At 41.4% G+C, this 12,183-nt stretch overlaps 1 protein-coding gene across 5 annotated transcripts in view; it reads left to right on the forward strand.

Annotated features, from left to right (window-relative positions):
- The window catches only part of grin2da (glutamate receptor, ionotropic, N-methyl D-aspartate 2D, a), a 408,557-nt gene that overhangs the window by 198,632 nt on the left and 197,742 nt on the right, over positions 1-12,183 (forward strand). Inside the window, exon 1 of one of the 5 annotated variants that reach the window (XM_034199697.1) lies at positions 1,666-1,731. The exons of the other annotated variants lie outside the window; for them this stretch is intronic. The gene's annotated coding sequence lies outside the window, so the exon portion shown is untranslated. Of the gene's footprint in view, positions 1-1,665; positions 1,732-12,183 lie in introns of those variants that run through there. 5 annotated transcript variants of the gene reach the window in all.

Raw genomic sequence — 12,183 nt, forward strand, 5'->3', positions numbered from 1 at the left:
TGATTGCGGTTAAATGTATGATAGGAGGTGTTATTCCTTATCTGTATTGGTATTGTGTTCCAAAGTGTTGATGCCCTCACAGAGAAACAGTGTTTACCAAAGGAACTGGACCTAAGAGGGACTACACAGTCCCCTCTTAGGGCAGACCTTGTGGTTCTGCTGTTTGAATTTTTCTGCTGTATAAAAGTGCAGAGTGGTGGGGGTTCCTTGCCGTTTAAAATGTTAAAAATGAGACATGCGTCAGTGTGTTTTTAAATATTTTCCAGCTGAGCAGGTTATGTTTGTCCAGGATTTTGCAATGGTGGTATAGCTTAGGTTTTCTGTCCAAAACTTTGAGAGCTTGTTTGTGAAGTGAGAGGCCTTAATGTTGTGCTATTCGCCTGGGTCCAGCTGGTCATACAGTATGTTAGGTGGGGAAGGATCATGGCAGTCATATAGAGTTTTGCTACAGGTGTTGTCAAACAGTTCCTTATATACGTATCTAAAGTTTGCTAGATTGTATTTTTGCAATGTATAGTCACTTGCGCTGGCACCTGCAGGGTGGAGCTATGGGCTTATTCAGACCAATTAGGCTCTACCCAGCCAGGTAAGCTGCGGCCCCGACTTCTCCACGGTCACAACCGGATATTAGGAGGCGGTGGCTGTTAACCAAAGGCCGGTCAGGGGCCGTGTGGAGGATCAATGTTGTAGGAAGACAGGGCGTTTATCCATCGGGGCTCCACCCACTGTACCCATAGAGTCTAGTAGAGGGCGGAGCCTGTGTGAAATAGAACGAGGGGTTACGTATTGTAACCCTAGATCTATAAGCACGGGCGGAGCCCTCTACCTAGGGGCCCTGTCTTTCCTATGCCGCTCGCTGAAGATGGTGTAGGATGACAGTCAGGAGGCGTAGCCGCCTTATATACTGTGTTCCTGCACGCACATTCAGTTCGGCTCGCCCTGATTGGCCGGCTATGTTTATACAACTTCAGTGTGTGAACGCTCGCGTATCATTGATAAGAGTAGTACCCATAGTGTCCAGTAGAGGGCTCCGCTTGTGCTTATAGAACTAGGGTTACAATACGTATTACGTAATCCCCCGTTACTTAGCTTGAAAAACTACTGTTCTGTGACCCTGCCTATTGGGCTTTAGCACAACAAATGGGCATATATGCCTCCAGAGTAGCTCTGAATTTGAGAAATGTTTATTTCACTAAACTCTAATCAGTTCTTAATTACCTTTGGGAGGCTGAGTCATGCCTTTTTTCCTGATACACACTGAGAATCATTCAACCTGTTGTCAACAGTGCTTGGAAAGCTGTGACTTGGGACAGAACGTCAGTCATCCGTTGTGTCTGGTAATGTGTGCTTGTACACTGATTTTTGCTCTAGTAAATAATACTATGATTATGTGTTTTAAATTACTAATAATTTTATTTTACTCAAAATCTCTCCTTTTATATAATGTGTTACTTCAATTTGCAAGTCATTTTGTATCTTCATTTTGATAAGTACATTTAAATCATAGCACCAAGTAAATGTTAACTAAAGTATTGTTTTGACCTACAACCTGTGAATAGCTAGTAAAATGTACCTGGGCAATGTGAGTAAAGGTAAGCAACGCCCCCATGACGTCAGAGGAGTTTGTGCACGTGCACGGTACAGACATTTGAAAAAAAGCAGACGGTTCCAGTTGAAGAGAAGGGCGCATGGACCCTCGTCTAATATGAATACTTGTGGATTTTGATTCATGTAAGTATATTTTTATACTTTATTAACTCTGTACATCCCTGTTAGCTTGTCAGCTTAATGTGGATATCAAACAAACGTTAGCTAACGTCAGTGTTTCAGCTTAGCAATTTAGCTAGTTAGCGTGCTAGCTAACTTAGCCTGCTGTCATGGACGAGGCACACACAACATGTAATACTTAGTGGTTTAGTCATACTTGCCAACCTTGAGACCTCAGAAATCGGGAGCATTTCAAAACCACCGTGGTGCTAGTGGTGGTAGTGCAGGGGTCAGCAACCTTTTTTATATGAAGTGCCATTACAAAAAACATTTTTTATCAGCGTGCCGACGATCATGAATTATCAACGGGGAGGTGGGGGGGGGAAGCAGTGTGTGGACCTGTAAGCGCAACACATTTAAATAATTGCTTTAAACGGCATAATAATAAGGACGATCGTCCGTTCTGTGATTTTCCAGAGCACACATGTTATGATATTAGGGTCATGCAGAATGAGATGAGATCGCTGTCCCTTTAAGAGAGAGAGAGGGGTGTGGCTTGTGCATGTGTGTGGATGGTAGAGCGACAGTGAGCGATCGTGTGTATGTTTCTGGAAGTGAAACGAGGCAGCAGAAAAACAGAGGTCTGTGATGTATTTTGTGACACAGAAGAACAACTAAATAAATGCAACGGCCTCCCAAGAAGAGCTCGCTTCTCTCCAGTCATTTAAGCTAAAGTGGGATATTGAACCTGAAGCTTGTTGCTTCTGCCCTCCTCGACTACGGTCTGGGAGCCGACAGGAAAGTTCAACACACAGATGGCCAGTCCGCCCCTTTGTAGCATATTATTTCGATGAGCAGATCGCCACTGGGCTTTCAACTAAAGACACAGCCACGCAAAAACTGCGGCATGTGTACAGCTCCTTATGGGTACTGCAATTTGTGAAGTGCTTTCCTCTGTGGTGAAACGATCAGCACTGCACCACAGAGGAAAGCGGCAGAAAGTCGCCTGGAGTTAAAGAGAGCGGGGCTGCGTTGCGTGCATGGCTTCCTTCTGCAGGTAACGGGGAGACGCGCTCTGGCGGCGGTCTCGTTCAGGATCCTAAAATAAAAATATTTGTGCACACTTATTCCACTTATTCCTAGTGTGCCACTGGTTACGGTGCCGCGTGCCAATGGTGGCACGCGTGCCAGGGGTTGCCGACCCCTGTGCTAGTGGATCGCCGGAGCTGTATTAGATTAACAGTAACATGCTTATTGTAGTTGTAACTGCACTGCCTTGCGGCCTGTAGCACCATCCTTGATGGAGCATATGTGTGGGCTGGACCTGTATTTTACAGGAAAGGAGTGAGCAGAGGGTAGAGTTGTCGATTCTTGTTCTGTTTTCTGTGACTATCTTCCTCACCCTCTCAGACTTTCAGTTGCGCGCGCTACTAAAGAGACGCGCTGCCATAGAAACCAAACAATGGTGTCGCTGTATTAAAGTCCGAGTGGAAACAGTCCTGAGTAAATCTGATTTGGTCAGAAATCGGGAGAAATGCGGGAGAAATATGACCCCGGGAGGAAACCGGGAGAGGGCAATGAAATCGGGAGGGTTGGCAAGTATGGGTTTAGTAGTTGCTTCAAATTAGTTAACAGCTGGCAAAATTCACCGTTTTGAATACAACATGTGGCAATGGGGCACTAGTAGTTCAGAAGAGTTTTTTTTGTTGGTGGTGTTCGCACTACATTTTCAAATGCTGCTCGGTAGTCAAGCAGTGTGTCTCCAAACTGAGTTTTCCTTTACTGTGGGAGTCAAGTCAGTTCACTCACACGCATCTGACTGTGTGTGATGCACATGTGTGCTTTTTTTTTCCTGTATACATTGAGACGGATAGCGTCACCAGATTCCCCAAAAAAGGGTCACATTCATTGCCATCTGTGTAAACTGCCTGTGATGCGGCCTGTTTCACTGCAGCCTTAACCCCTAGTTTCCACTGGGTCCGTCTGCGGCGCGTTACGGCTGTGTTACGGCTGCGTTACGGCTGCGCTGCGGCGTTCATAGCGATCGCGGCCACTCTAGTCAATTGGTGCTATTCCACCAGACGTGCCGCGTTACGGCTAGTATCGTCCCAGAAGCGTCTTGGCGCTGGGCTCCGCTAAAAATAGGCGGCTGGTCTATTTTCGATGCGACGCAAGGCGTTGCATAGCGCCGGGCAGGAAGTTGACCGGTCAGAGCATCCAGTCAATCCCCAAAAGACCCTATCTCTCCGTAGTCTTTCAAGTAGGAGGATAAATGCAAGTGTTCTCCTCTGGTTTACAGGCACTGTAAATTATATATAGAATAATTATGATGATGATGAATGCATTTTTTTACCACTAAAATACAGCAACACATCTTTGATTCATGTCATCTTTGATTCATGTCGTTCATTACAATTATTATTATTAACTTTGTCTGTACAAAGTAGTAGGTCTGTACCCGAATATTCGACTATTAGAATATTCGTTCGTTGGCCAACTATTTGGGTTTCAATTTCATTATTCGGATATTCGTTTTTTTCAACAAAAAAAAAATGTTTCCCCTAAATCTATGCTATCAATAAAGGCGAATTGCCATATTCTATATTTATACTTTTGAATTGCACTGTTAAAATGCGGAAATATATACAATCTCAGCCTGTGCTCCTGACATCGCGTTCACTCACAGTCACGAACGCACACGGCACGCGTCACCTCGCTTCACCTCGTTTCACACACCTGAACACAAAATGCCGAAGACTTCAGCTGTGTGGGACCATTTTAAATTGGACGACGGTAAGAAGAAGCCAGTGTGCCAAATATGCGACAAGAAACTGGCCTACCACGGTGGCACAACAACTCTGAAAAGTCACCGGATGCTGTAAGTACTAGCATAGCTTAGCTTAGCTGTTGTCAAGTTGCCATGATGAAGCTGCTTTATCCGCCGTTTAAACAGTAACGTTACACATGATAAAATCGTGCACTTACTTTGCTTGGGAAATAGTTGCTAGCAAGCAACCGAATTGTTTTTTTATATTAGTTTTTCAATTTTATCCGAATAGTGAAAATAATAGGAGCAATGTGGGAACATCTGGGGCTAAGGCAATTATTGGCATACAGTTTGTTCATTTATTTTTCGTTCTTCATTTATTTAAATACTGTTTACTGTATCGGTAACAAGTATTACACTGTTAGGCCCACTGTTACGGCTATGTTATTAAAAGTATTATTGTTAACAGAAATATGTGTTTTGTATCTTCAGGTTGTAAAACGTTATAGACGGAATTTGGAACCAGATTTGGTCCCCGGGCACTGCACTGCGGCTGGGTTAAATGCAGAGGACACATTTAGTTTTAATTAATGCGAGTACTGAGACAATTTAATAAATATAAATCGTAATAGTATTCTCTTTCTGCGCTTCTGCTTAACAGCGTGTTGTCAGGTGTCTCGGAGCGTGTTATGAAATATTTTTGAAATACTTTTTTTATAAAAAAAAAAAAACATCTCTCCGCACCGAATATTCGCTGCTGATTACTACCGAATATCCGGACCCGAACAATGGTATTCGGGACAGCCCTACAAAGTAGCTTGTGCAGGAAATATGCCCAAATCAACAAAAACTGCGAGCCGGCATGCAAGAGGCTCCGCTTCTGAAACACGCCCGGTAGGGTTTGATGCTGTAGGACAGTGGTAACCAACCTTTTTAAGCCCAAGATCACCGACCTCGGCCTAGGTGAAAGGCGAGATCTACCTATTGCAGAATTGAGTGAAAAAGATGGCCCAGACAGTGCTTCCAATTTGAGGCCTTTTATATAGGCTAATTGCATCTGAATTACTGTTACAATGAAGGCTCCATAATCAGCTCACGGCATATAGGGGGTAAAGTGCTATTTTTTATGAATGGGGGGCGGACCTCACCTCCTCTAGGGGGGTCCTCACCTCCTCTAGGTCCTCACCTCCTCTAGGGGGGTCCGGGGGGGATGCTCCCCCGGGAAGATTTGTTTTTAAATATTGAAGTTGAAAGCATCAATCAGGTGCACTTTGAGAGCAACATGAAGAGATCTTTGGATACCTCTCTCAGCATCCATATGAAACAGAACTGGAAACAGATTTTCTTTTTCTTTATGGATATTTTACAAATCACTCCCCTTTTAAACTGTATTCTTGTTTTACTGCCATATAGTATTTCATACCTGTTTTTCATTTATTCTCTTATTGTTTGTATAACTATAATGATCATTTGAAGGTGTGCCGCGGAAATAATCTTTTGAATAATTTGTGACAAAACCGTTCTCAACACTTTTTAGTAGTCTTTTGCTCACATGAGCCCCTCAGTCTGACAGGGGAGGACTCTCCTCCAGCTTGTTGTGGAAACAGCTCCTTATGGCCGTTAGTGCAGCTAGCTAACCAGATGCTAACATCACGGTCCCCGCTAGCACCGGTCCCTCTCTCTCCCTCTCTCACTTTCCCTCTATCACACTAAATGCGCTATTGCCACACACACACACAGAGCCGAGCTTGAATGACACAAGTACACGTGTATTTCCATGCAACTCTCTGATTGGTCTGGTGACTTGCCTCTGTTGCATTCACTGAACACTGGAAATTGCAGTCCTGCCATCCTCTCTTGTGTCATGATGAGGTTCACGTAAAGCACGGTTAATGTATTATATTATTGAGGTGTCTCAAATATACGTCAATCAAGTGGCACCTGATAACGGGGTGGTGGATGATAGGTTTACATCTAAAAACGTATTTTTCAAACATTATTATTTTTATTTTATTTATTTTGTTACTTTTTTTTTTAACGGTCCACGATCTACCTGCTGTAGGAGATCGGAACAAAACCGTGGCGCAGCCGTAACGCATGCGTCCACACAGCAGCGTGCGTTGAAACTTCCCGGCGGGCGTGTCTGAAACTCGACCAACAACCAATCACATGAATCTCCCGCCCCGGACACACAAGCACGCGGTTTGATTGGCTAGAGCAGGGGTGGCCAACCCGCGGCTCTCGAGCCGCATGCGGCTCTTTGCCTAGTTTCATGCGGCTCTTCAGTTCATATCGAATTGTATATGTGTGAGTTTGGGGGAGAGACACTGACTCCTACTCCTGACAGTTAAACCTGATATTTACTAGGTCTGTTAAGTATTGAATGCTGATAATTCTGACGTAATTTGGCCGATCAAAGTTGTTTGGGCTCGGATAACATCGCTCCGTTACTTTCGTCCCGTGTTACTTTCGTCCCGTGTTACTTTCGTCCCGTGTTACTTTCGTCCCGCCGTGTTACGGAGCCCCGCCAACGAAGCCCCGCGCCTCCCCTGAAATTCAAGGTGTTTAAAAAATATATATAATTTTTTTTTTTAAATAGATATATATATATATATACTTTTCACATTGAACATGTGCTCTTTTATTAAATAAACTAAACGCTTTCATTTTAAGTTGTGAGTTTAATGTTTTTGACCCTAAGAAACACTGATGCATTAATCAATAACAATAATCCACAGCTCCTCTCTCTGCTCCAGAGGATTTAAAAAATATATATCCCAATGCCACAAAAATGCATCAGGGACGTGGTTGAAATCTTGTCTCCAGAAAACAAAAACTGAAACAAGCGGTATCAGTGACTGTGTGTTTGATGTGGCTCTTTGCAGTAACATAGACTAAATGTGGCTCTTAACCTCTGACTGGTTGGCCACCCCTGGGCTAGAGCTTGTACTGGCCTATGATTGTATTGGCTAACGCTTCCGCCGAAGCTTCAAAAGTTGAACATTGCTCAACTTTTGAAGCGAGCAACGCGAGCGAAGCGACGGAACCACAATGCAGTTCGGCAAAGCGTGACGTCACCCCATTCAAAGTGAAAGGGGAGAAGCGTTGAAGCTTCAACGCACGCTGCCGTGTGGACGGGCCGTAACGCAGCACAGACGGACCCGGTGGAATCCCGGGGTTAAGAAGGCGAGGGGTGATCCAGGAAGACTACCGTTGAACTGTTGGTGCCTCCTTCTGTAGCGTGTTAAATTGAAGTTCAGGCATAATCTTTGTTTCCAATTTCTTTCTGTACTTACAGTTATGTTTGTTCGCTACACTAATTGACATGTCTGTTAAACAGCACCACGTTGAAGTTAGACGGAAGCCGCCCTCCCGCCTGATGGAGCTTCTGGAAGAGTCTGCAGAGGAGCTGATTAAAGAAAACCAGGTAAATGTTCTGCTTGATTTGTGTTCAAATGTGCCTGCTGTTCTGTTTGTACATGAATATCTCTATTCTCTAAAGGTAAGTACATCTTGCCATTATGTAAAAAACCTCTTCAGTCTCCAGTTTTTTAAGTTAACATTTAGATAAAGTACATTGGAATCTAATTTTACTGTATAATATTTATATATATTTTCAAACTTACTCAATTTCAATGTTTAATATTCTGATTCAAAATGGGTTTTTCAGGAAAATTGATAGTTTGAGCTTGTAGAACCCAATTATTTAAAAAGGTTTACTTCCTGTTGGGAACAAAGCAAACATTTAATAAACTGAGCTTCCTTACTTGTAGTAATACTTTGACCGTAACAAATAAGAGTTAATATAAATTCCCATATCAACACTGTAGCTACTGTGCATATGATAATAAAGCCCTTTGAAGCTTACCCCATCCCCTCTGCTTAAAAAGAACATGTAAAATCAATGGCTACTTAAATACTAAATCAAATAGCTCAACCCAATCAGTCTTAGTACATTTACAGAAAAGTTTACAGTACTGTATGTTAACATTGATTTACATGTTTTGACAGAATGGAGGCAAAGATATAGTCGAAAAAGTACTATGCTGAGTGTCGTGAAGATCCATGTCCCCCATGAAGTTCAGCAAAAGAAGACGCCACACCTCCCAACGTGTCCATCTCCATCAAGGGATCGGCGGTGCTTGATGAGTGTAAATGTTTGATGAACGCCTGCCTTCTGCTCACGGACATCATCCATGCAATGAACTTAGTAACACATCAAAGTTGAAATACGCTTCTGTCGTTTGCAAAAATCTTTCTTGAACTTAATTTCCTCAAGATTTCTCTTGAAAATCCACATTTTTGCTTAAGCAGTGGTGGAATTTTGAGGTACTTGAGAACTTTATTTTCGTTGCACTTTATACTCCACTACAAATCAAAGGTAAATATTGTACTTTGTGCTTCACTATCTTATATAGAGTTTATAAAGTATAAGGTTCTGTTTTCTAATTTACAAAAAAATGTAAATATTGTTAGAAATCCTTGAGCTATTACATTTGTGTTTGTTAATATTGGATTTTGTACTACAGGGTACTTTTTACATGTAATATTCAAACAGCATTTAGCTAATTATACTTTTACTTAAGTAACATTTTCATTACCAGACTTTCACTTGTAATAGAGTATTCTTACAGTGTGGTATGAATATTTTTACTTAAGAAAAGGGCTGGATATCAGTGTTTCTGTGCCTGCTTTGTTTAATTTAACTGATATATGTGCAGTATTTGTTAAAATAATTGTAAACTGTAGATTCATCATACCTAGTATCAGACAACAGAACAAAAATAAATGTGTTGTTTAAAAGTGTCTACTGTTTCATGTTTTGTAGTAGCCTTCGTGTAAAACAGTTTTATTGAATAAGAATTGCATTTGATGATACTTAATAATTATATTTAAATATTACCTACATATTTATTAAATCAAAGATAAGAATAGCAAGTAAAAACAACCTGAAAAGCCAAATATTTTTTAAGATGCAAATGTAATCTTACGTAAAATCTACTATACAACAGTAAGTAAAATGTACTTACAAAAACTGAGTGTGACAGTAAAGTTTAATTAAGTGCCTTTATTAAGAAACACTTCTTAACTGTAAGTAGAAGCTGAGTCAATATCACCATACGGTGCATTTGAGACTTCCCCATTTCTAAAAAGAAAATCGGAGATTTTCCATTGAATTTCATATTCATTGTATTAAGAATACGTTATGCTGTTAGAAATGGATGTTGGTCAAGCTCCCACACTTAAATTAATTGCAAGTACATGAAAACAGCAAAATGTATCCACCCTGTCATGGACAAAATTCAAAGATTTAATACGTTGTAATTACATAGTGATTATAAAATGTACATTTTCTGAAAGCTATAGTCCCTTTCTCAACAATATATTTCAGTTAATGGAACAAGTATTTGGATAATAATGAAATGATGGCAAACAATTTGTACCATGTCCACCCTGTCATGGAAGGCTTGCTGACAGGGTGGACAATGGTACAAATAGTTTGCCTTAATTTCATTTGTATCCAAATACTTTTTATATTATTTATGGAAGGCTTGCTGACAGGGTGGACAATGACAGGGTGGACATTTTTGGCTAATATTAGCATCTAATGAGCACATGGTGGACCTTCAGTTAGCAACATGATTCAGTTAACAAGGTGACTGTGTACTGTTTAACAAATATATTTCGAATTTCTGAAAGGTTTTTATATTAATTGACATTTCACTATGACAGAGTGGACATGTTAAGCTTGACAACATCCAACTACACACATAATATGATTAAAATGTCGAAATATAAGTTAAAAAACGTACTTTGCAACTTTTTTTGTAGTATGATTTAACCACTTATTACACACATTGCATTACATTGTAGTTAGCAGAGCAGTGTGTGGGACATGCCAAAATCACGTACATCCAATGAAAAAATAAGGTGTAAAATGAAGGAAACACATTTCAAGAGACGTATCATTGTACTGATATGTGTGTAAATGTTTGGTCTTTTATAATAAGACCTCAGAGTTTCATTATTCTGCTACATTTTCATGATAACTGAGTGATTCTGATGGGGACACCAAAGTTACTTTATAGTGATAATGACCCAGCTAAAAACACACGTTATTACATTTACTTAGGTTTTCTGAGTGCAATTTGTTACCTCGATTTTCCTAAGTAAATCTTACTCCCCGTTTTTTTCAGTGTAGAGTGTTTTAGCTCCATCTTCCAACAGGATATTCAAATGTTGTTTTAATGATTCAGACTACACTCACACCACTCACTCCCAGCACATTACCTGTAGACTCCACTGCTCTACAGAAATGTTTACATTAGAAATCAGGCTGATGCTAGTTTGGCCTAGATTAGTGCAGCTTAACCTTAAGTTATCCCTGTTGACATTTGAGTTCTCCTTTGATTCTCTACATGTAAAGAGTTTTGATCACTCATTCAAACACCTGCTCACTGCCTCTTTCATTAATGTATGGGAAGATCAAAATAATGATTTGTTGGGTCCTTTGCTTTATTTTACTGTTCAGGCTCACATTCATTCTAAATCTTAACCAAAATGGATTCTACCTTTGTTCTAGTTTAAGAAAAATCCAATAAAGAAAATAATGAAATGAATTCCTCTTGCAACCAGTGAGCAGCTCATCAATGTGCATTAAATGTGACTGGAAAAGGAGAAAGCTATCACTGTTTCTAAAAGCCTTATTCATAAGCCAATGACTCTTTTTGACAGGCAGGCTGTGTTATTCCCTTGAGTATTCATCTCCCAGTGAAACTGCCACGAGGCAAAGAAAAGAGACAATCTGGATGAGAATATAACAACTACCTTAGACTGCTACTGTCTGGATACGCGCTTAACAATTTGGAGACTTGCAGTATGAGTTCAACAGTCCCTGAACTACCTTCCTGACATGAAGCAGGCAGTGAATGCCATTGTTAAGGTGCTACTTTGTTAGTGTGTCCGTCTGTATTGGAGATAAACGTTTCAGAAGCACATAACGCAACTGTCCAACTGGAAAAACTCAAACCTTAAAGGTCCCATGACATGGCCATTTCTACTGATCATAATTCCATTGTTGAGGTCTACTAGAATAGATTTACATTCTTCAATGTTCCAAAATCACATTGGTTTTCTCATACAGCATCTCTGTATAGTATGTGCATTCACTCTCTGTCCTACACGCCTTGTTGGAGCTCCTGCCCCCCCCCCTCCCTGTGAGCCCACTGTGCTCTGATTGGTCAGCTCGCCCACTCTGTTCTGATTAGTCAATCACCATTACAGCGGAACATCAGTGTTTATGTTTTACAATGGCGTGTGCTAGCAACCAGAAAATGACACCAGTAAGGATAAACAGATGAGAATGCTGCGTGGGGTCTGGGTGCCGTGTTGGCGGGACGTTGCAGGGCTCGCTGCTCCGCCCTTTGAGGCTCGAGGAGCGGACAGTGTGAGCTGGATTACTGGTGTCATTTCCTGGTTGCTGCGCCTGAGCTCAGGAGTGAGTTTGTGTGTGTGCGGAGCTCCGCAGAGCTCAGGCTGAGTGAGTGTGTGTGCGGATTGGTCCATTTGGACTTAGTGACGTCAACCTGCCCCGGAAGAAGAAAATGGAAAAAGAAAAATCTCCAACGAGGCGTTCTGGGGCAGCATAGACAGGTCTTTTCTGTGTTAGAGTTTTACTCGCTACAGGGTGTACTTTGAGGGTTTGTGAC

The sequence above is a fragment of the Gymnodraco acuticeps genome, unplaced genomic scaffold (assembly GCF_902827175.1).
Source record: "Gymnodraco acuticeps unplaced genomic scaffold, fGymAcu1.1, whole genome shotgun sequence".
Taxonomy (NCBI): domain Eukaryota; kingdom Metazoa; phylum Chordata; class Actinopteri; order Perciformes; family Bathydraconidae; genus Gymnodraco; species Gymnodraco acuticeps.